Below are 23,512 nucleotides of genomic sequence, written 5' to 3' on the forward strand. Positions count from 1 at the left end.
TGCAAATTACTGCATATATTGAAAATATTGATTTGGTATTACAGTACTGTATTTGTTATTGATTTTACATGTTTTTCTTTTCTGAACTACAGAATATTGCACTGTGAGAACAAATGTCCAAATACAGTGAAGCCCTGAAGAGTACTGTGCCTTTTGTGATTTGTTTCTTTATCACATATTGTTTTATATTATATATTATACAGTAAATATTGTTATTTGGGGTTTCCCATACAATAAAGCATTCTTTCATCTACAGTTTACTGTAAATTTAAGAGTCATGACATCTATTGCGGGAGTAAGCCAACAGATCAAAGGTTTCTTTAGCTGCCTTTAAATATATGTGGATGTAAGAATAGGGGAAAGTGATGCATTTGTACCTATTGACGTATGAACATGCAGGATTCTGACTGAACTAGATATTCATCCAGGACTGGCGTATTCAGTGAGACACGGGGCTGCACACAAGTTGTATTGACTGGTCTTACTACAGGCACAGTGTAACTCTGGAACAGAACTACATTATCTGTTCCACAGAGTCTGGTCTGGGCATGGGTAGTGAACTTAAAACAGAGCATAGAAATGCATAAATGCCTGTGTGTGTGTGTGTGTGTGTGTGTGTGTGTGTGTGTGTGTGTGTGTGTGTGTGTGTGTGTCTGTGTGTGTGCATGTGGTATGCCTGTGCATGTATGTGTGTGTGGTGATTCATTATTTATATCTCTCTTTATATCTAAACATGGATGGTATGTTTCTGTGAGTTGACACTAGACTCCCTCAGATGGTCATTATAATTCATAATAATTCTTACTTTGAACCTTGAAAATATGAAAGAAATTTTCTTCAGTAGGAAGTGTTTTGTCCTATACCACTACTATTATGTTCTGTATTTTATAATGAATCTTTGTTCTGTATTAGAACATTAAAGAAATTAGAACATTAAAGAAATGTCACTATTTAGACAACTGAGCTAGTCAAGATTATTGTGTTGTCACGTCATTGTCTTAAGAACACAGAGAAACAAAAATCAGTGCAGTCTTGAGTCCTGCAGCGCATAAACACAATCACTTGCATGAACACATGTACACGCAGATACCAACCAGCCGCCTCCATTCTGCAAACCCCCTAATCTGTCCCAGGGGAGAAGATGCAGCTCCCCTCTGTCTATCCTGTTTCATTTGTTAGCTCCTCACTCAGGGCCAAAACAGCCTCTAATGCTGTAGGTGTTGAGATGTGTGTGATTGTGTACAAATGAGAAAGATACACAGACGTGTAGGAGATACGGGGCAGAGAAAGAGAGGGGGAAGAGAGAGAGAGAGAGAGAGAGAGAGAGAGAGAGAGAGACAGACTAAGAGAACATGTAAAGCCTGGAGTGCAGACACAGATAGACACACACACACACACACACACACACACACAGAAACAGATAGACACAGACACATATATATATACACACACACACACACACAGTCACACACACACACACTCACACTCACAGAAACAGATAGACACACTCATACACACACACACACACACACACACACACACACACACACACACACACACACACACACACACACACAGAGAGACAGTCACAGACACACACAGAGACAGAAACAGACACAGACCGAGCCCGAGGTGAACAGACACAGAGGAGGACAGAGGGACCCCCAGGGTCTCTGCGCTTTTATCCCCTACCTGCTTAGACAACTGATCCACCTGCGTGGGCCTGCAATCCCACACGCTGTTTTACCATCCATGTTGTACCACCCTGGGGGTGAGGCAAAACACCTTGCCACAAAACATATGAGGTACTGTATGTGCACACACACACACACACACACACACGCACACACACACACACACACAGAAGCCCCAGGACAACACTAGAAGGAGCTCTTTGGCAGACTTTTAGCAAACTTGACCAAGGTATACAACCCCCATGCCATAGAAACATGGGAGGTGCTGCCAGCCTAGACCCAGTAAGCATTTCCTGTCTCTGTTCTTTTATAATGAGATTCTGGGAGGAAGTAGAATCGCAGCAAACACACCGGACGGCTTACTAAACGCTCGCTGAGCTATGTTTTGTGCAGATAACGGGCAGGCATGAGAGCTAATAGAGTGTGTGAAAGCTCTGTGACCCCTAAAATAAGAGTCTTATGGATCGGTTTCACAGGGCTGAATCTCTGAGAAGGTTTAGCATATTGTATTTGGTACTGGGCATGAGTCAGAAAGCAACCTCAAATGGCCCGCAACTATACTAAAATATCTAAACAAGTCTATAAAATTATGCACATAAAATCTCAACAACATGTGGTGTGTGTCATGGTATGGCCCCTCCCCCCAAATGTCTCCCTGTGTGTGTGTGTGTGTGTGTGTATGTGTGTGTGTTCATCTGTATGGCCACGCCCTCCCTGTGTTTCACACCTGCTCCTTATTTTGTGTCGTTAGTGTGTATGTATATAAGTCCTGTGTCTACGTATAGGTGTGTCGATGTCTGAACCAGGTTAGTTCGCCAACCACGGTGTTGGTGTTGTATCAAATAAAACGTTTGTTGTGTTAGGCACGGCATCTAAAAACCTTTGATCACTGCAAAATACATATATGTCAGTTTGCTTGTGTGTAAGTGTATCTGCGTGATATGTGTATGTGCGTGACATCGATATTCATTTTGCTATAATATTTTTCATATAATTATGTATAAGACTTTAAATTTGTGATCCATTATAATTTTTTTTTCCATTAAAAATGTGCAATTCTAATCCTACTGCCGCAGATTTTTAAAAAAATTTCTATTTTTGATGTGAAACAACTTAAGCCTTCTTAAAAATTAATTTTATTTTCACGATCTCAACACATCATTTAACCATCTGAAGCTAACACTAATATTTATTTCAATAGCAAAGACATCAATGAAACAAAATCCTGTCTGGTTCTTCAAAACAATTCCCGCCTTCCCTACACACAATACATTCACGCACACATGGATGCATTTAGGAGAAATGGGTGTGGAAAAGTGCCAGTGTTAGGTTCGTGTGCGACTCACACAGAAGTGACTAACAGCGTTGCAGTGCTAAAAACCTGAACGTACCTCAGCGCCGTGAGGGCATGCGTGGGCAGGCTGCCTGCTGGATTACCAGCAAGTGGTGATACAGTTGCCTCCCGACACCTGATGGATTACAATGGCAGTAAAGAGTCTTACTTTCTGATATCAGCCATAAGTCTCTAGTGCATTTTCCTTCCGAAATGCAAGTGTTTAATAATGTTCAAAGGGGATTCGTTAAAGCATAGATTAGAAGACTGAGGTTTAAGGGTTTGTGGACCAGAAATATGTAGGAGGCTTCAGGACAGAAGCCTTCCAAGAGAGTAATAATGGAGCCAAAATGCAAAAATAAAATGCTACAATTAGGGCACACTTTCCCTAGTGTGACTGTAGGCTGAAAACTAGACAAGCTGAGTCTCTCTCTCTCTCTCTCTCTCTCTCTCTCTCTCTCTCTCTCTCTCTCTCTCTCTCTCTCTCTCACTCTATCCTGCTCCCTCCATCTTCCTCTTCCTCTGCTGACAGTAGCAAAGTGTAATGCCTACTATGCTGATGGCTGAAAAACAGACTACAAACGCAAGCACGGACACGCACGCACGTACTGTTGATCTACAAACACTCTCATGCCCATTTTAATTAATTATCATCGGAGAAGGGGCATCCCTGTTTCAGACACTCCTAGGCCCCACCCACTTCACCTCCACAGGATTGCAATGCATAGCTGAGGGGAAGGAGGTTTAAGAAACATGTATCTGCCACAAATGTACACAAACACCAACAAAATGTATTGCACATTTTGTTGTATAAAATTTCCAATAGGTCTAAAATGTTAAGACAGAATGTTAACATGCACACACACACACACACACACACACACACACACACACACACACACATGAAGGAGGTGAAGGAACTATTTCATGTCCAAGAAGAAGATAAACTTATGCAAAGGCAATGAATACAGTGATTCTTGTCCAGACCTACAAATATCTATAAATTCCAAATAATAATACACATATAAATCTAATTGCAGAATAGTGATCTAAAAATTACAAAAAGCACACTTACCAAAAAATGGAAAATTCCAAAAACCTTATGACGGATGAAGGCAGACAGCTGTGAGACCTGTAAAAAGACCAAATAAAATGTAATTATTTTCAGCATTTAAGAATGCATTTAATATTCTTTCCTTGAGTTGCATCCAAAAGATGAAAGACTGGCATTAACTGCAACTTAAGGTCATTGCGACTAACTTTACACACAACAAAGACAAGAACATTTATATCACAAAAGAGGACTGCAACTTTTGTTTTTCTTTCCTATTTTTGGATTCCTTTGTTTTTCTATCACAATGTTACCTCAAGGAAGAATTGAGGGGAATTCTCAGGAGAGGCTGCCATATGTAGGGAAGATGAACACAACCTAAATCCCTCTTCAGCTTGTTTATAATTGGCCTTTTCATGGTTAATTAGATAAAAAGCACAAGTTACCAATTTCAGTTAACATTTTACAACTAAACAAAAAGGCCATAAACTTAAGTCTAAAAGTCTTACAACGTTACATGGTGAAAAGCATTGTGTAAACAATGACATCTGACAAGGTAGCTATATGTTCTCCTAAAGACTTTGGAGTTTATGTGAACAACACAAACAACACATAAACAGTGAACGTGATGTACGTCACTGCAAGAGCTCAGCCGAAGGAGAAACAGAGACGGTCAGAGACAGAGATCCTGGTGGAGTGGCGGAAGCGCACGATAGAAGAGACGGACGCTCTCATCACTGAACTTCTCCAGCCCATCTGCTGCAGGTCCATAGCAGTGCAACAATGAGGAAGAGTCATGAACAGGTGACAGCTCGTCACTTTAAAGTTAACCGACTCGTAGCGATACAGACACTTACGGAAGTATGTGTTTGGAACAAGGTCTTCTGTGATGTTATCACCTCAAACTGAGGAATTACACGATGTTCAGTGCTCTCAAACAGTTAAGGTACTGAAATTATATTCCAGGCAATACAGCCATAATAATGTATAATAGCTTCCAATGTGTACTTTTGTTGCATTTATTAAAGGCACCAATCGTAATAAGATGGAGCTGATATTACATTGTGAGTAACTATTCCTTACAGGAATTGCACACCCAAAAATGCATCGGAAATGTCAGAATATATTAGTATCCAAAATATGTTTGTTTAAAGTTCACCTCAGATGAGTAGGTAATTCCGGACAGTAAAGTTTAAGATTACGAGGCTAATCAGAGGTTCATAAATGAGCTACAGACCTGCTGGAGCTGTTACTGCACAGTTCAAAAGACACAGACAAGAATACAAGCTTCCAAAACCAACCAGTCAGACTTATGCTGTATGTCTTAGCTGCCTTGTGCTTGCTTTCACGACCTTCTGTTAGAGGTCATAAAAGGCTCTTCACCTTGGTCCCATCTGCCCAGACCTGTCTGCAATCTCTCTGCAGTTTCCTGTCTCTCACTTCACAATGAGTTAAATCCAAATTCTAAAACACACGCATTCTCCCCTCTGGGTTTCTTTTCCTGCCCTGACCTCTGACTCAGTGCATTATGGTCCTGGACAGGTCAGAATGTCAAAGCAATAACTGCCCAATGAAAAAAACAAAAAAACAAAAAAAAAAAAAAAGAAAACAGGGTCAAAGGCTTAGTGCGTGTAACCTAGCAACCTCATCCACAAGAGACTCTGTTTATGGTTCTGGCACAATAGTCATGGGGATAGCTGTCATGGCAACAATGCCAATGAAGCCTTACAGGTAATAAAATCTTCTCAAGTCAGAAATTTGAAGGTAAGTGCAGAGATTAGAGGGGGAAGACTAGAGAAGACAGGCTCAGGGGCGGAGCCACAGGAGAATCGGGCCCAGGCAGCAGAGGAGCCCAGCAGACCTCTGGGAAAAAAAAAAACAAAAAAAAAAACTGGAGGGGACGTGCAAGTGTGTGGCACAGATCTCACGCTTGGAAGGAGGGATGGCTCACCGCTGCACAGTGACCTAGTTTTAGCGGCAAGCTCAGAAGAAGGGATATGGGGTGGGTTGTGTCTATGGGGGGCTGAGAGACAGATGGGAAGAGAGGGGAGGGAAAGACAGAAAGAAAGAGAAGAGCACAGAGGGAAGCAGGAGTCGAAAAGGCAGGTTACCGGAGGAAGGAAGGAACTAGTGGCAGGAGGGGCAGAACAGGGGCAGAACAGGAAGCGGTGGGGGGTAGCAGAGTAGAACTCTTTTTAGCCCCAGGAGGCATGAGGCAACTGCTAAGGCACAGATAAATCAGCGTTGCCTTTTCCTGATCTATAGAAAGATCTCCTTCCTCTCCATGTTCATGTCAAGGTTCTTAGCAGTAGAATAGTCTAAAATAAGTGAAAATACAGCAGAATCTCTCTCTCTCTCTCTCTCACACACACACACACACACAGAGCTTGTTTACAGCTTCTTCTCTGCTACATTACAGGCCCTGCTATATATTGTGTTGGAGAATAGCCAAGGGAAAGGGAAGGAGAACATTCCATCAACTCCAAATCAACTTGGTGCTGCTTCACTGCTCATGTCATCACCGACCTCTCGAAGCGAGTGTTCTGCCACCTGACAAGTTTCAGTTCAACGCTGAGTAAGAGGAGAGGACAGTACATTAGGAGAGACGAGAGATGTCAAGGTGCTCCACACCTGACGTGGCGACGTACAGTAGCGACAACCGTGCAGGAGGAGCGTTGAAAACTCGGAAAGCTGCTACAGCGACGCCAACAAAACCGAACAAAACCCAGATTAACAGTTGCTCTATGGGGAGCGTTTTTACTACCCCCACCGAGTTCAGTAAAAACGCGGTGAATTATTTACCTAATGACTCATCCGTGAATGACTTCTTGAAGGAGGCCCTCGTTAGACTGCCCACACATCGGCGTGCACCTCTGGGCTTTTGTTTGTACGGACGAACTCCGGCAGGCCTGTCAGTCCAAACATGCTTAGCGGAAATATTTACAAGCTGTGTGTGCTCCTCAGACACTGCAGAAGGCCAGTCTCCCGCTCGTCTGTCCTTGTTTACCTTCTTTATGCCTCCTGACACTTTCCCATCTCCCACTGCTGGATCCCTCATACATAGCTCAACTGAACTCTCTCATTTGGTTACAAGTAAGATCATCTAATTTAATACAAACAGCAAATGTTGTAATATTATGTATTATTGTAACATGTTTCAATATATCCAGTTTTAGTGGATTTTTAAAGTCTCATTTGTGTGTGTGTGTGTGTGTGTGTGTGTGTACGCGATTTACACAATCAGATATAATAACATTGGCCCCTGTAAGAGACAGAAAATGTAAAACATTAATATCCCAATAATCAAAATGTCTTAAGTTGGTGCAATTTCTGAATGCAAAACCAGTACATAAAGCATACAAACGAAAGAAAGTAATAAACAAATTAATTTAATGAAAGCCCACTACCAAATCAAACAAATGAGAACTTCATACAGGTCCTTCATTCTCTCATTATTTCTGTTGTCTCTCTGACTCTCCCTATATCTCTTTTTCTCTCTCCCACACCTTTTCTTTCTCAGTTTGTCTCACTCCATTTTCTCTCTCTCCCCCTTCCCCCACTTCTTGCTTTAGAAAAGCAAAAAGAAACCACATGCTCATTATCCAAACTGTATCTGGCTTCCTGTAAGCGCTCTACTACCCCAGGCTCCGCCCTGACCAATAGTGACAGGCCCGGTCGCTAGGGCTCCTTAGCAACAGTATTGGGTGAGAGGAGCATGTGCACGCGTCCCAGAGGGTGTGTGATAACAGAGGTACGGTGCCCATTACCAAACCAGCATGTGTGGGGTAGTGGTGTGTGGTTAAGGAAGCATGAATTAGCCCACGCACCAACGAGCATTATTTACATTTGGGAGTGTGAGAGGCATCACAGTCAGAGAGACAAAGAAGCACAAACAAGATTATTTGCTTTTCAAAAATAATGAAAATCTGTAAGCGTATTACAAATCACAGACTGAAAGTGATATTACAGTAGAGGGCAGGCTTTCATGGGTTTTATTTTTTAAGGGTGTTTGTTTTGGTTTGTTTTTAGTTGTTTTTAATTTTTTGTACAAATATGACTTTATATTTGTGGCACTCTGTATTTTTTCAGATTTTTCTATATTGTTTTTATGTTTTTCTTGACTTTTTATTTGTTGGGAAGCACATTTACATCTGATGATTATGCGTGTGAAACTGAGCGATATCTCAGTGGCATATTGCCGCTCTGTGTGAATGCTAAGCACCATGTTAATGCTGTATGTTTTCCATATGTGGATACGGAGGTCAGGCATGGGCCAGTCATGAATATTTCATGCAGCCCAATGCAGGACTGCTTTTTGAAGCCCTGTGCACCACTAATGTTAAAGTCAGCGAGGGGTCTCACTGATTCCGCCTAACGTCCCTCCGTTTGGGTTTAAAAAGGAAAGAAGCTCTGTTTTTCCTCCCGTTAAAATCGAACAAAGAAAAGCTACTGAATGGTAGTGAAGTTCAGATGAGGATCTTATAGAGATAGCTGCCATGCCTAGTTTCCCTGTGCATCTGCCTGGGGTTACCGTGGTGATTAGAGGTGTTCTGAGACTTCTGATGGGCTCGGCCCTGCTCCTGGGATGAGGGGAATCCCCCCTCCCCCCTTTCACCTCCTCCATCATTGTACGTTTGTGGAGGATTGGTGAGCAAAGCAAGAGGTGAGAATACGGTCTGCTGAGACCCCCAGAGTCTCCACATTAAGAAGTGTTTGTGTGTGTGTGTGTGTGTCTGTGTCTGTGTGTGCGCCTGTGTGTGTGTGTGCACGCAGTGTGACAGAAGGGAGGTTAGAACTGAACTGCTAACAAATCTGTTCATTAAAGACTCAGAAAACGGTCTTTTGTGATTATTCTGGACACATGCTAGCCCTAAATCCCCCGCCCCAGATTTCAGCGATAACGAGCCAATAAGCCCAGGAAGCTGGCCAAGGCATGGTCTTGTAACCTGACTTACCAAAGGCAACAAAACAGCTCCACGTACTGTTGGGTGTCGCAGACACCCAAGTGTCTCGCAGACGTTTATACTCTTTAAAATATGATCAGTGTCAACAAAACATGGCATCCCAGATCCTGTTACGCATGGAACAATAGAAGAAGGCATACGTTGTCTTTGTTCTATGGACCAATGAAACAAAAGGACTTCCATTCCGAACATTCTGTCCTGGGTAAGTAGACAGGAGTGCAGGGTTCTTAGCATTCGAGGTGTTTTGCAGCAGGCATGAGACAGTAGTGCTTTCTCACTGCTGTCTGACTCCTGTGCTGTTAAATGCCACTGGGCCTGTGCACTGGACTCCCCTGGTAATAGATGCGCATCGTAACATTCTGCTGTACCTGCTTATTCTGAACTGTCCATTCTGGTAAACATTCTATATTTAAGACCGCAGCCAGAAACAGGAAACGGAGATAAGTTGGTTGAATATTATGGGACTGATTCCATTTCTCAGCGCGCTAATGTAATATCAGGGGCAACCGGACAGGTCAGCCTGCCCCGTTTCCGTAGTCCTCACACCTCGCGGAGCCATTACGCAAATCCACCCTGCAGTCCTGCCCTGTGGCGCTGTGAACCTGTGCAGGGTAATGGTGAGTCATACTCCACATTTTACTTTCGCACGCACACAAAGTGAAGCCACTTTTAGCCCCGCTCCTGGGGCGTGTCCATGCTGTTAATGTGTTGTTTCTTACAGTCTTTCTGAATTTAAGCCATCATTTTACCATCCAATCCAAAACATGTCTGACAGACTTCTACTTCTCAGCCACTGGTAAAATCTGTGTTTCTGAATACAGTCCCACTCAGAACATGTGTTCTGATATCTCCAAGCCACAGCCACTACTGAGGATACAGGACAGAGGAAGCTATGATGGAAATAACTGCATTTCCCAAGATCTGATGGCCAGGCCTGACGTGGCAGCGGATAGGATCTGTTCTGCTGAGACTTGCAACTCTGTGGCATTTCCATTCTCACCAGGAGACTGAAAGTGCATTTACACGTTCAACTCTACATGACATTTCATGACTCACACACACACATACACACACACACACACACACACGCACACGCGCACACACATGCGCACACACACACACACACACACACACACACACACACACACACACACACACACACACATTGAACACAGAGAGACTCAGCTGTGGTCATGTCCCTCAACTCTACATGACATTGCATGACTCACTCACACACACACACACACACACACACACACACACATTGAACACAGAGAGACTCAGCTGTGGCCATGTCCCTCAAACTTATGTTCTCCTCTTAGCATGGGGGAGCGAGTCGAGAAACAGCAAAAGCCTATGAGCTCCAGTTGAGAAAGCGTCTAAAAATAAGCCTTTCTTCTGTGAGAAGTGTTATTGCCACATATAAGAATAATTCTGCTGAGGGAGCCTCTACTTTGGCTGGAAACTGCAGGCAGCCGAGGAGGAAGCAAAAGAACTTAGCTGCTGCTACCACAGAAATGGTAGCAATATTATCATTATACAGCAGTGGCCATGTTGCCGGCGCCGTGTCCTTCACTAAGCCCAAAACGAAGGCACTGGATATGTAACCCATGGCATGTATGAGGGAAGGAGAGGCTCAGTACTAGGTGCAGGTCTTTAACAACAATCCTTCAAATTCCTTGATTCTTTAAATTCTTTGAAATATGCTATCTGTAATAGATACCTATATACCATATTTCAAAGCCTGTGTTAAAGTCAAGGTGTGTTCAGTGTAGCTGGCAGTAGCTTGTTGTATACAGTATGTATTATCTGTCTGTGGAGATTGGGGGTGGGGTTCTGGGCTCTAGCCTAAATATTTGTGAAAGGGAGTCTGTATCCATTAATCCCATTTCTCCAGAGCCCACAACCTCTCCTGTACACAAAAGGATGGCTTTTCCCTCCTCTGATAAACACTTGCATGCACGCGCACGCACACACACACACACACACACACACACACACACGCACACACACACGCACACACACACGCACACACGCACACACGCACACACACACACACACACACACACACACACACCGCGCCTGCGGTTCCCCTCTGTTTGTTCCCCTGCACACAATCAGCCTCTTGTGTGTGTTCCACAGTGCAACTGTACAGCGTTAACGTTATTAAACACAATCATAATGTCACTGTCATGGAGGCACCAGCTTAGTACCGGGAAGAACACAGGTCAAAAGCTCCGCCCTGCGTGCATTTGCTGCCGTTCTGATTGGAGCCCGCAGGCCTGTGCCAAGGGGGTGTGGGAGAAGCATGCGCACGTGGCCATCAGTACACATACGACATGTGACTGCACTCGAGCAGAGCTGCCCTGAACGTAACTGGACTGCAACTCAGACCAGTCCAGTCAGCATAGGAATAGCTGACCTAGACACACTGTTTGCAGAATCTTGAGCTGCACCAGTGAAAGTGAACTGGCGAAACCGGTCGGGGATCTGAGAGAGAAACAGGAGTAGAGAGAGAGAGAGGAAGGGAAGAACACATGTAAAGTATGATCATGAAAAAGAGGAAAAATTATTTCTTCCATGCATCTAACTGCATTCCAATTATCTGTAAAAAATGGACGGTGATAAGTACTCCGATTCCACTCTGGTATAATGTGACCAGGCCTTGAACTAACTTCAGCTACCATCACACAAAGCCACTCAAATACAGACTATGGAACAAGGTCCTTGCCGTATTTGTGTCTGCCAAATTTCCACATGCGATTAAATACTAAAGAATTTAAAAGTGTAAAATGCAAGCAAGAATGATGCAGTCTGTCTCTGCATGAATTCGACGGCACTAAGCTGCTGGATTTTAGTGCGATCTCTCGCTCGGACCATTCAGAGCTCAAACAAAAGCCCTTCACCTGTCTGACAGAACGTCACCCAACAGCAAATGTTGGGAGTGATTCTAAATGACCATAAGAGCAGCAGATCCAAGCAGCTCACAGATTGGACAAACATGTGACAGGAAATGAGCAGGTTTGTCAGAGAATAACAGAGGCCTGGAAGATTATAGAGGTCCATGAGGAGCAACATACAGGTCTGTAGCAGACAGGGGAGATGGATAAATCCCCTCGTATGTTTCGGACACCCACATTAGTGTGTGTGTGTGTGTGTGTGTGTGTGTGTGTGTGTGTGTGGATTGCCTCAGGAAGAGGATAGCTCTGTCCAACACCTCCATTCAGTTACAATATTATAATATCATCAGCTTTTTATACCATTTAGTCTGAAAAACACAACGTATGCCATCACCATATATTATCTGAGCCCAACAGTGGAGCGCCATTCAAAAGTGCTCTAATGTGCATCATTACAGAGATACACAATCAGCATGACAAATGACCACCATTGCTCAAAGACATACAATTATACAGTGACAAAGAGTCTTTTGTCGAAGAGACAGATATCAAACACTGACGGTCCAGCACAAAGGGTCAGGAACATGAAGTGTGTAGTTTTTCCAGACATGGGGTCTTCCACAATTATCAAAGTGACGCTGAATGTGAGAGTCTGACACAAGGAGAGACGTTTTTTGAGAGGCAATTGTTAACGTGCAACAAAGCACAGCATGGCAGAGAGAACACTTGTGAAAAACACCATTACACATGAAAATGAGTGAAAGTGCTGGTGCGGTACATGCTCTCTCTCTCTCTGGCACTCTCTCTCTCTCTCTCTCTCTCTCTAGCACGCTTTCTCTCTCTGGCACTCTCTCTAGCACTCTCTCTCGCTCTCTCTCTCTCTCTCTAATTGAAGGGGGCAATTACCAGCCTCCACTGCTGTTCCTCTGCTTTTGAGCCTGATTGCACTAACAGCAAGCACGCAGACCCGCGAACATGAAGATGAATGTAGGCACGCAAGCAACAAACATTTTACCTCTCATATGCGGCGAGACAGAGCTGTGCTGGTGAGACACAGCTGGCCCGGAGCCCGAGACATCCTCAGCACTGGTCAAATCCGTCCTGCCGCACGCACCAGCCAGTTGGGGATTTATGGTGCCGGCTCTCCCCGATTTAAATCCGCGTGCAGAGAGTCTGGGTCACTGTGTCTTATTGTCTCCTGGAGTAGAACAGAGTAATAGAATGGAGTGTGTGCGAGGGTGAGAGTGCGTGCGTCCGTGTGTGTCAGTTCGCTTCAGGAGGACTGTTCGCTTACAATGCATCCCTGCCATATCTCTCTCTCTCTCTCTCTCCCTCATACACACAGCAAACAGAGATTCACCGCCCACTTTGCCTTCTCCCAGCCCACCTCATGAATAATGAATAGCCCCCTGGGCATGCATCCACCCCCATCTTTGAGAAGGCACATTCACACGTGAATGTACACAAGTGCATGTCACATACACACAGCTGGGGCAGGCAAGCATGCACGTCACTGATGTAGACAGGCAGGAGTCTGCTGAGATTGGTACCCCCGCCCAACACCTCCAGCCTCCTTGCCTCTCACCTGCCCCTTGTTTCATGTATTTATCCACATCTGTCTCATTGTCAGTCAACAGAATGTTAGCAGCATGCAAACAGTTCCTGCGCATGATCATGGATGGCCAATGTGTATGGGAATCAGTAGACATCAGGACGAGACAGAGAAAGAGAGAGAGAAAAAAGAATGAGAGAGACAGAGAGAGAGAGAGAGAGAGAGAGAGAGAGAGAGAGAGAGAGAGAGAGAATGAGAGAATGCCAGAAAATGTGTGTGAGTGACAAAGAAAGAGAGAGAGATAGAGAGGAGGAGAGAGCAGCCTGATAAATTGAGCTCTACGAGATCTGTGCTTCTCAGAGAGATCTGTGGGTCTCAGAGAGATCTGTGGGTCTCAGGGAGATCTGTGCTTCTCAGAGAGATCTGTGGGTCTCAATGAGATCTGTGGGTCTCAGTGAGATCTGTGGGTCTCAGTGAGATCTATGACTGTCAGAGAGATCTGTGGGTCTCGGTGAGATCTGTGCTTCTCAGAGAGATCTGTGGGTCTCAGAGAGATCTGTGGTCTCAGAGAGATCTGTGGGTCTCAGTGAGATCTATGATTGTCAGAGAGATCTGTGGGTCTCGGTGAGATCTGTGGTTCTCAGAGAGATCTGTGGGTCTCGGTGAGATCTGTGATTCTCAGAGAGAGAGCATGTATGGTGGGAGATACTACCCACTGCAAACACACACTGTGCACACACACTGCGCATGCACACACACACACACAAACACACACACACACACACACACACACACACACACACACACACACATACATAGGAGGAAAGGTTATTAAGAGCTAGTGTTAATTATAGCTTTCACCCCTTTGGTTAACCAAAACATGGATTCTACATTACTGCACACTGTACAACACACAATTACTTCAGACAGGGTGATTGTCTGTGTATGCGTGTGTGTGTTCAGGTTTTTTTTCTCCTGTCAGACATTGCTCACAATCAACAACCCAACAGTATGAAGGGGCTTTATGAAGGTGCTATCTTAAAAATCCAACTATGAATCAGTACATTACAGAAGGTTGAACACAGGGGAGAGGCACATAGATAAAAGCGGAGAAGGTCATAGGTTGTCACTTAAGAACCACAGCACATGAGTTATGCAAATACTCGCACAGCCCTGTTCTCATGTATGCCATGTTAATGCTAAGACAAGGCACAAATCATGGGGCTACTCTTTACTCTGCCTAAAAATCTAGTGCAAACGTGCATTTATTCATTACTCATTATTTACGGCGTGGTGTTGATGATGGTATGTAGTTGAGTCATGGAAACGCCCTTTTGAAGCTTGGGGCCAAGAAACTGTTGAGACTCGGTAAGACACACTCAGCAGAGGCAGCGTTCCTGTTACCACCTGTTAGCAGGTAACAGTCGAGTGTTCACTCCACCAGAAGGCAGTGACTGAAATGTGAGGGCCAAAGCTTCGAGCAGCTTGACAAAGTGCCCAGGTGTAGCGGCTCTGGCGTAGCTGGTCGCCCCTCTGACAAAGCCAACAGGTAGACATCCTGAACAGGCAGCCCAGCAGGGGGCATGCCCAGCATCCCGCTGGGCTGGGGGTCGCACCGCAGTTTGGTGGTATTTGAGTTCACCATGGTAACCAAATTGTATTACAAGCGGTCTCCTGTGTTTATTCAGCAGAAACCAGCAGGGGGAGTTGAACAGTAAACATTAAGGCAGAGACTAGGGCTTTATTTTCTATGCTAAACTTGACGACATACAGGAGCCACCTTTTCAAATTGCCGGCTCTTGGAGATGCTCAGCTTGAAGAACAGGGGGTTTGGCATCTTTTCCTTCGGTGCTCCAGACCCGTGGGGGGGGGGCTTGCAGAGTGGACATCCCTGGCTGTGGGACGTATTCCACATTCCCTCAGTCCTGCTGACGTCCGTTGTGTGGGCCGCTGAGTTGGCAGATGCAAAACAGGAGCCCGACTGCTTGAATAACCGGGTTGTTTTTCGCCGTGAGCCACTTGTTGAGCTGTACGTGAAGCTTCAAGGCTCTGAATCACCAAGTAGAAGCATCAAATGGTGGGGACACTTTTGAAGTGGACGGCGCTTGGCTCAAATAGTAGAGACTGCGGTGCTTCTCGAAAGACTCGGTTGTTTTTAAAAAAGTAAAAAATTAGAAACCGAATTCAAAGTACCAGTAAACTGTTGAAAATAGACTACAACAGCTTGTAACCAATACAACCAGTGCAGGAGTAAGCACAGTCTAAGGAAAAAAAAAATAAAATAAAATATACAGACATATACACATAAGTTTCTGGAATATGTAGGTAATTTTGGTGCATTCTTCTACTGCAGGGGCTGACAGAATTCAAAAAGGCTGTTTTTCTCCATAGTATCGAACATGAGGCTAATTGCACTGTTTAAATATTTAGGAAGTCGCACTGGACGAACAGAGACAACAGAGGATTAAAGAGAGTGGGGAAGAGAGAGATAGATAGAGAAAGAGAGAGAGGGAGAGAAAGAGAGAGAGGGAGAGAGAGGGAGAGAGAGAGAGAGAAAGAGAGGGAGAGAGAGAGAGAGAGAGAGGGAGAGAGAGAGAGAGGGAGAGAGAGAGAGGAGAGAGAGAGAGAGAGAGAGAGAGAGAGAGAGAGAGAGAGAGATGGCCATAAAAGGGGAATAGAAAGACTCTTGTTTGCAGTGGAACTTTGGAATGGCACTAAACCCTAAACACAAAGGCCCGGTGGAGGAACATGGGAACAGCCTGCATGACCCAAGGCCTCGTGGGCTGGAACAGGACGTTCCACCAAGGCTGTCTGGGCCACCAGCTCCCCAATAATCTACTGATCGTCTCATTAGGGACTAACAAAAGATTTGGATCTCTCTAGGACAGCAGCTGAGCTGCCAAACCAGGAGCTAATGAGTTGAAACAGGACCACAGGAGTCTCAATGGCACCGATTCACTCTGCTGTATTCAGCTGTGCTGAACTCATTTCACACACAGACCTCAGTACTGCACAGAGATGAGTTCTCTACATGACCTCGGCTCAACAGATCAGTGAAAAGAGGCTAAACGATCTAAAATCTAAATAAACAGACAAGGCTTGTAAAATATTTTGACTTTATCAGATTTATCAGATCAGATTAAGACAAGCAAGTCTTCAATTCCTCTCTGCACAAACTCTAATCCTAGACTGCCATCCGATTGGACAGGGTGACAGGATGTGTGTTTAGGTCATTGGTAGGTGAAGCAGCCTGCAAAGGTCTGTTATCATAGACGATGGCACATGTTGTGAACTATATATAATATATAACATATAGTACCGATAGTAAATAATATATATTTCTACACTAACGCATGGGTCTTTTTGAGGCATCACCTACCCAGGCTGCAGCGTGAGTGTCTCCATCTTAACCTGCTCACAGCTTTCAGCTAATGTGTTTATCCGCCTGCCTGTAGGTTTGGCCATGCTCGGCCAAGCAGGTGTATCCAGTTAGATATACTTTCATGTGGCAAAACAGCAAGTAAAGTAATCAAGCCTGGCAGCACTCTGCCTGTATGGTCAACTTTGACACAAGTAGCCATAAAACCAGGAATTTGGGCTTAAGAGGAGCTTTAGAATTTGCAGCAGCTGTTTTCCAGGTAACACTAAGGCCTTGCCCTTCATCTCCATCCACTGCCTCTGTCTGCCTCTTACTCTCCACACTGATCTGGTGTCAGTTTCTAAAGCCACACCCTTCATTACCTTTTACTACCTCTGCCTCAATACACTGATCTGGTACGAGTGTCTAAAGCCTCATTCCTCATTTCCCTTCACTGCCTCTACCTCTCCACAGTGAACTGGTGCCAGACTCTAAAGCCTCGCCCTTCATTCTCTTTCACTACCTCTGCCTCTCTACACTGATCTCAGTCCCAGGTGCTTAAGCCCTGTGAGGGGTGACCCAAGAATCAGACTAATGACACCAGCTCAGAACAGCTGCTGCAGCCGGAGAAAGAGAAAGAGAAAGAGAAAGAGAAAAAGAAAAAAGGTGGAACAACAGGAGGAAGAAATCAAGCACTTATGTCGCAGAGCGAGACTGATTTGAAATCAATAATATTGATTAGCTTTAAGAAACAGCAAAGTACTGCTTAGGGGCGGAGAACTTCATGACAGTGCTCAGAGTTCCTTTCCTGTTGATTCATGTTGAATCATACATGACTATATACCATTCAACTCTCCTACCCATGAACTAAGGGCTATAGAGTTCAGAGCCTTGTCAAGTACAAAATACTCCCCCTCGTGACACTCTAAATTGAATGTAACCTTTGGTTAGGTCAGAAGTTAGGCTTAGGTCCTCTGTCTTGTACGGCAGATGGCATATAAGCCCCTGCCGTGGAGATGGAGGGAGGTTAGTGATGACAGCAGCAGGTCAGTGGGAGTTTGGGTGGCTCCTCCACACGTCCCCGACGCTCTGGTTAAGCTTAATGCGAGAACACGGTCCAGGTGAACAATCGAATGAAGAGCGAATAAAACAGGGGTTGTAGAAGGGTGACATGTCACACCGTGTTCTGAATGTTCCAATTCGGATAATTTGCTCCGATTTAGAGGTTTGCTGCAAATCAAGAAAACGGAAAGAGAGGCTGAGTGGTGGGACAGAGGAGACTGGGGAGAGGCAGATGGGGAAAGGGAGAGAGAGAGAGAGAGAGAATGACTTGCTGAAAAGACTGAAGCAGGTAGAGGGAGCAGTCAGTCTAGAAGAGGAAAATGAGCTCTCGCCAAAATTCCACAATGGCTGCCGGGGCCACAATGATGTAAGGTGACACTTCGCCAGTTAAATGGGCCTTCGGTGGTTTGATGTCATTACTCCAATATTTTGAGATGAGTCTGGTATTTCACAAAAACACAGATCTGGAACCCTGCATGGCTTAGTGTACTACAACTCCAACACACTGTGTCTAGGACGATATTTCTCCGCTATGACAATACAACCATTATATTAACATATGCGTGACATAGGTCATATAAACAGCACCATTAAAACGTATGACACCGTTATTCTCCTTCGTTTTGAACAGGCCTGGCTGAAGTGAAATGGATGTGGAAGCTGATCTCTAATCTGTGTGTCAGAGAGGAAGCTTTGGTGTTGATGTGTGGTGTGTTGAGCCACAGAGTCAGGGTTCCAGCCAGACTGCAGTTTGCGACTCCCGTGCGAGTTAACAAAAGTACTTCACTACTTGTCAGTCAAAAAGCGGCTATCACACACTGCCCCCTCCCCCACCCAGACACACACACAATACCCCCCGGCCTCTGGGGGGGGGGCATCTCTCCTCCCCCAACAGGAGGTGAATTTGTTGCATCAGTTAATTGCAGATGAACATTCTGACTAATATCCAGTGTAAATGGAAGGAGAACACAACACTCCAACACACATTCACACCATACCACCATACACACACACACACACACACACACACACACAGACGGCACACCATCGTTTTGGAAGACAATAGGACAAAGCAGCTGGGCAGCAGTAGAACAAGGTAGCCCTGCAAACATAATTACCAAAGCACGACAAGCCATCTGTAACATAGACCAAACATCTGCTTCAAATCAATAAGAAACCCGGCTAAAGAAATCCGATTCACTTGTTCCTAGGTAATTGAATGTTTTTCAAATGATTTTCAAATCTTGGATTTAGTTCATACAAGTGGTCATGAGATTGTATGTCTCCTTGCTCTTCTCTACGGCAATTTTCATGTTGGATTCATTGTGTGATCTTTAAGATGCACTGATAATTATGTAACCTCCCAATGGGACCCAGATGTCATTTGTTCTGTATGTAAACACATGATGATTTGTAACCTCAAACATTCCTTAGGGAGTTCTGGTGGGTTTGGAGCTGGGAAGACTAAAACTGTAAGGAATAAAAGAATGTGTGATTCCTTCAATGACACAATCCAAACACTTTTAAAAGCCAATGTGAGCACATGCATGCAGTTTGACACTTGGAAAGTATGGTGACATAGACATCATGGCTTACAGGCCAGTTATTTAAAATTCATTGAATGACAGGCACCCCTCTTTGAAACACCTGCAGCCGGGGTTTTTTATTCCTGAAAAACGTTATGCCGGACCACGATTAATATATCTCACGGTTACTAAAGCTCACGCTTCATTTGGAGGAGACAACACTGTCAAACGTGAGCCGCATCCTACTGGCAACTAAAAACTGTTCCTTTAAAGGAATATCTGCACCACTTTGGTTCTGTTCTTTAACATCAAACAACAGGCTTCATTACAGGGTTTGTGTATTCTGAGATTAAAGTTAAGGAAATACTTCTTTTCAACTAAAAAAACAATTAAAAATAGCAGCCAAGCAATCATAAGATGGGATCCGTGCTTCATAGAGACGCAACCCGATACCCAGCTCCATGGAAAGGTTACAGCTGGACTGGGCCGTTGTCAGAGAGCCATCGGATGGGCTGCGGCAGCTAATCAGTGCTGATTCCCTGCAGAACTGCCTGTTTATACAAGCAGTCAATTTGGTTGCAATTTTGGGGAATGGGCCCTCCCACGATGCACGGTACATGCTGGGTCGCTGTGACTTGAGACAGGAGGTGGTCTATACAGCCTGACCTATATGCACCAAGCAACAAGACCCCTGGGCCGTGGGTATATTTAGACAGAACAGAAATTTCTGAGAGAAAATCTGTACAAATGGAAGGCAGGAATATTCAGGTCTTCAAAAGGTCTAGGCTTATCAGTCCAGGAGAATTTGTCAGCAGGTGATGTTCGTTCATATAAAATGCTGCAGGAGGAGGTTTGTTTTAAAATGGATCTGTTTCCTCTCATGTAAATGCATTCATCTTTGCTTACAGTCAGTGGATTTTCTCCTCTGGTGGAAATCAGTTAATCTCAGATTAATCGGATTAATACTGACATACAGGATTCCAGATAATTAAAAAGAAGCCTCTGAAAAAAGCATTGTTAGTAGAGTAATCACTGTCAATAGAGAAATCACTGTCAGGGTACATGGGAAAAACAAGGGCTATATATCATGTCATTATTTCCTGTAAGCCCGTTTCTACTGGCAAGGTTGCCTATCCATCCCCCAATACACTAGACCAGGCCAAGTTATAGCAGATCGTAGTTTAATGTCTGATGGCTTTCTTAGTCACTCTGGCATTTGAAGTAGATATGCCATGGTTCATTAAGCTGTAATCAACGTTCACTTCTTTCTCGGCCGGATGCTGTCTGACGGGCCCGCATGGGGTCAAGTGGCGTCAGTCTCCTGTAGTGACGACCTTCCAATGACAGCTGAGAGGACACTGACCTTTTAGGCTGTGACCTTAAAGAGCGGAAAAGTCCACAACCTTATCAGGCAAAAAGCAATCTGCGCGTTTTTACGACCGCTCCGAATGGGAGAGGGGATCGGGGTCGAGCCTTCAGGAATAAACGCACGGCTAATTAACAACAGCGCAGACAAGAGCAGGCGCTCGGATGAGAGATACTGACGGCGACGCAAAACGGCCTCCCCAACCGCCTCTTGTTAACCTTTGCTGGGTCTGGACCTTCGTTACGTCTGTCTGATTACATTAGCCCGTGGTCCTTTGTGACCCAATTAAACTGGCTTAGATGAGGAATTGGACTATGGATACGGGATTTAAACAACAGAGCAGGCCACCATGATTCATGAAGGCCTCCCATTTCTGGCCAACGGGTGTGAACGTGGTAGTGACATTGCAGCAGCTACAACGGCTATAGTGTGAACGCTGTGCGAATCACAAGGCATTTGTATGGATGGCAACATCTACATGGATTTTGTAATTACTGCAGCAACATCAACAATGAATTTATTTAATTATTTATTTATTTACGACCAGTGGGGAAATGGTTTCAGAGATGGAGAGAAATGTGCTAAGGGTCATTCTATGCCTATTATAGAGGTGAAATTTTAATTATCATGTTTCATTTTGAGCTCTCACATAGAAATCGGAATGCAATAAATAGCTAAAAATTCCTCTATATAGTTTTTTATCACCTAATAGAAATCAATCCTTTCATGTACTGTAGTGATCTGGAAATGGTTTTACGTGCTTTTAATACTGCAGTCTGTATTGCAATTCCCTCTATAAGGGAATTAGTCCAAAAGAGGTAGAAAGAGAAGAGAGATCACCTGTCATGGCTTCTCTACTTCTGGTAAAGTTCAGAGTCAAGTTTCACATTTTCCTGTTTGTATTTAAGGCATCATGTGGCCTGGCTCCATGCTGTATCTCTGACATGATTAGTGGCAGGTAAATAAATTGATAAATTGCTGCTCATGGCCCCATGCTGTTGTTTCAAGAACATGGGTGACAGTGCATTTCACTGTCCCAAAGCTGTTGAATAGCCTGCCTCTAGAAGTGAAGTCTGTAGAAAACAGAATCTTGCCTTAAAAAAAATATTTTAAATCTTGCCTTAAAACGTCTCTCTTTTGCTTAACTCATGAATGTGACTAAATTGTATAATTAAGTGCCTAGTTGTTATCCTAGTTCAATTATATGTCATTTTATTTTATTTTATTTTTTTTCACTTTTTTATTGCTGTGTTTTATAATTGTGCAGTTTGGGTCACCTTATAATCTTAAGTGTGATTTATATATATATATATATATATATATATATATATATATATATATATATATATATATATATATATATATATATAAATAAAATTTATTTATTTATTTCCCCCCTCATTTTCCTAACCCTAGAGAGCGCATTGGCCAACTTTGGTTGTTTTAAATATGCTATAAAAATAAAACTGATTGATTGGTGGATTGATTGAGTGACTGTGTATTCCTGGATCCTACCCTGAACAGGCCCGCTGTCCGACTCTGCAGACTCCGAGACGGAGCTTGCCCATCTAACTTGCCCATCTAACACCACCGTGTGCCGCTGTGCCTCTGTGTCCCACTCATGCACGCGATACCCAGGGTGCAGAAGGCAGCACAGGTGGAGGTGTGAGCATCGCGGCTGCTTTCGCCCCTGGAAAGCCATCTGCAAACAGCTGGGCCAGGACCTGAAGCTCAGTGCTTCCTCTGTTTGTGCGGCGTGCTACTGGAACAGTGAGGTGAAGCAAGTTGCACAAAAGCAAAACAAGCCGATATACCACTACGAGACAGAAATGCACATACACGCTCAAAGTATGCTAATTATACTGCACTGTCCAGCATTTAATGCGGGAATGCACTGAATTCATGTGTATTTCACAGCTGGAGACGTGGAATCATACCCAGTTTTTTGTTAGTGGGAAGACGAGTAGTGTTGACCACCCCCACTTCGCACATATACACACACACAGCAACAAATCAATTTTTTATACTTATTTACTAACATAAAAATCCCCCTGCAATGTATCAGAGAGGTAGCCAATCTGATTGAGCTCCAAATTTTGACCTCTGGGAGCTTGACCTCTGATCCCCATCTTCCTTCACTCCCGCATTCTGCTCACCCCTCAAGAAATTCAACAAGACCGCGAAAACGTCGCCCACGGTCCGTTTTCCTCGTCCCACGTTCCAACCCCAACCGCTCCCACCCCTTTCCCGACGATCGTATTCCCTCTGTTCACTCTTGCTTTCCTGGCCCACTTTTGGCTGAACAATGGGTACAATCGCACCTCCCCCCCGAGGCCCGCTGGGCGACTTTAAATATTAAAGACCTCCAGAGCACACCAGGGCAGGCCCCTATGAGCAGCTCCGCAGCCTGGTTGCCACTGTCCATCTGCCGGGGAGGGAGGGCGGAGCGGGGCAGTGGGGGAGCGCAGAGGCCAGCGGCACTCGCAGACGGTCGCAGACGGCCGCAGACTCTCATCTCTCCTGCCTTTCCTGCTTTCCTTTTCCTTCTTTTTGAGTCATTTCTGAGCTCTTCTCTGTCTGCTATCAGATAATACTGACCCTGCCCCACCAACACACTTACAACCCCAGATAAACACACACACACACACGCACATGCGTGTGTGCGCATACACCACCTTTCTAAGCTAACCTCTCTGTCAGCCCTGA

General features: G+C 44.5%; 1 protein-coding gene across 31 annotated transcripts in view; it reads right to left on the reverse strand.

Annotated features, from left to right (window-relative positions):
• Positions 1-23,512, reverse strand: part of nfasca (neurofascin homolog (chicken) a) — a 65,542-nt gene that overhangs the window by 35,077 nt on the left and 6,953 nt on the right. For 17 of the 31 annotated variants that reach the window (XR_014119291.1, XR_004775377.2, XR_004775376.2 and 14 more), the window contains exons 1-2: positions 12,958-13,247; positions 4,103-4,159 (exon numbers count right to left, since the gene is read on the reverse strand). The gene's annotated coding sequence lies outside the window, so the exon portion shown is untranslated. Of the gene's footprint in view, positions 1-3,085; positions 3,164-4,102; positions 4,160-11,464; positions 11,533-12,957; positions 13,248-23,512 lie in introns of those variants that run through there. The other 14 variants (XM_035520516.2, XM_035520510.2, XM_035520512.2 and 11 more) reach the window with 9 other exon arrangements.

The sequence above is a fragment of the Electrophorus electricus genome, chromosome 22 (assembly GCF_041902795.1).
Source record: "Electrophorus electricus isolate QZ-2024a chromosome 22, ASM4190279v1, whole genome shotgun sequence".
Classification (NCBI taxonomy): domain Eukaryota; kingdom Metazoa; phylum Chordata; class Actinopteri; order Gymnotiformes; family Gymnotidae; genus Electrophorus; species Electrophorus electricus.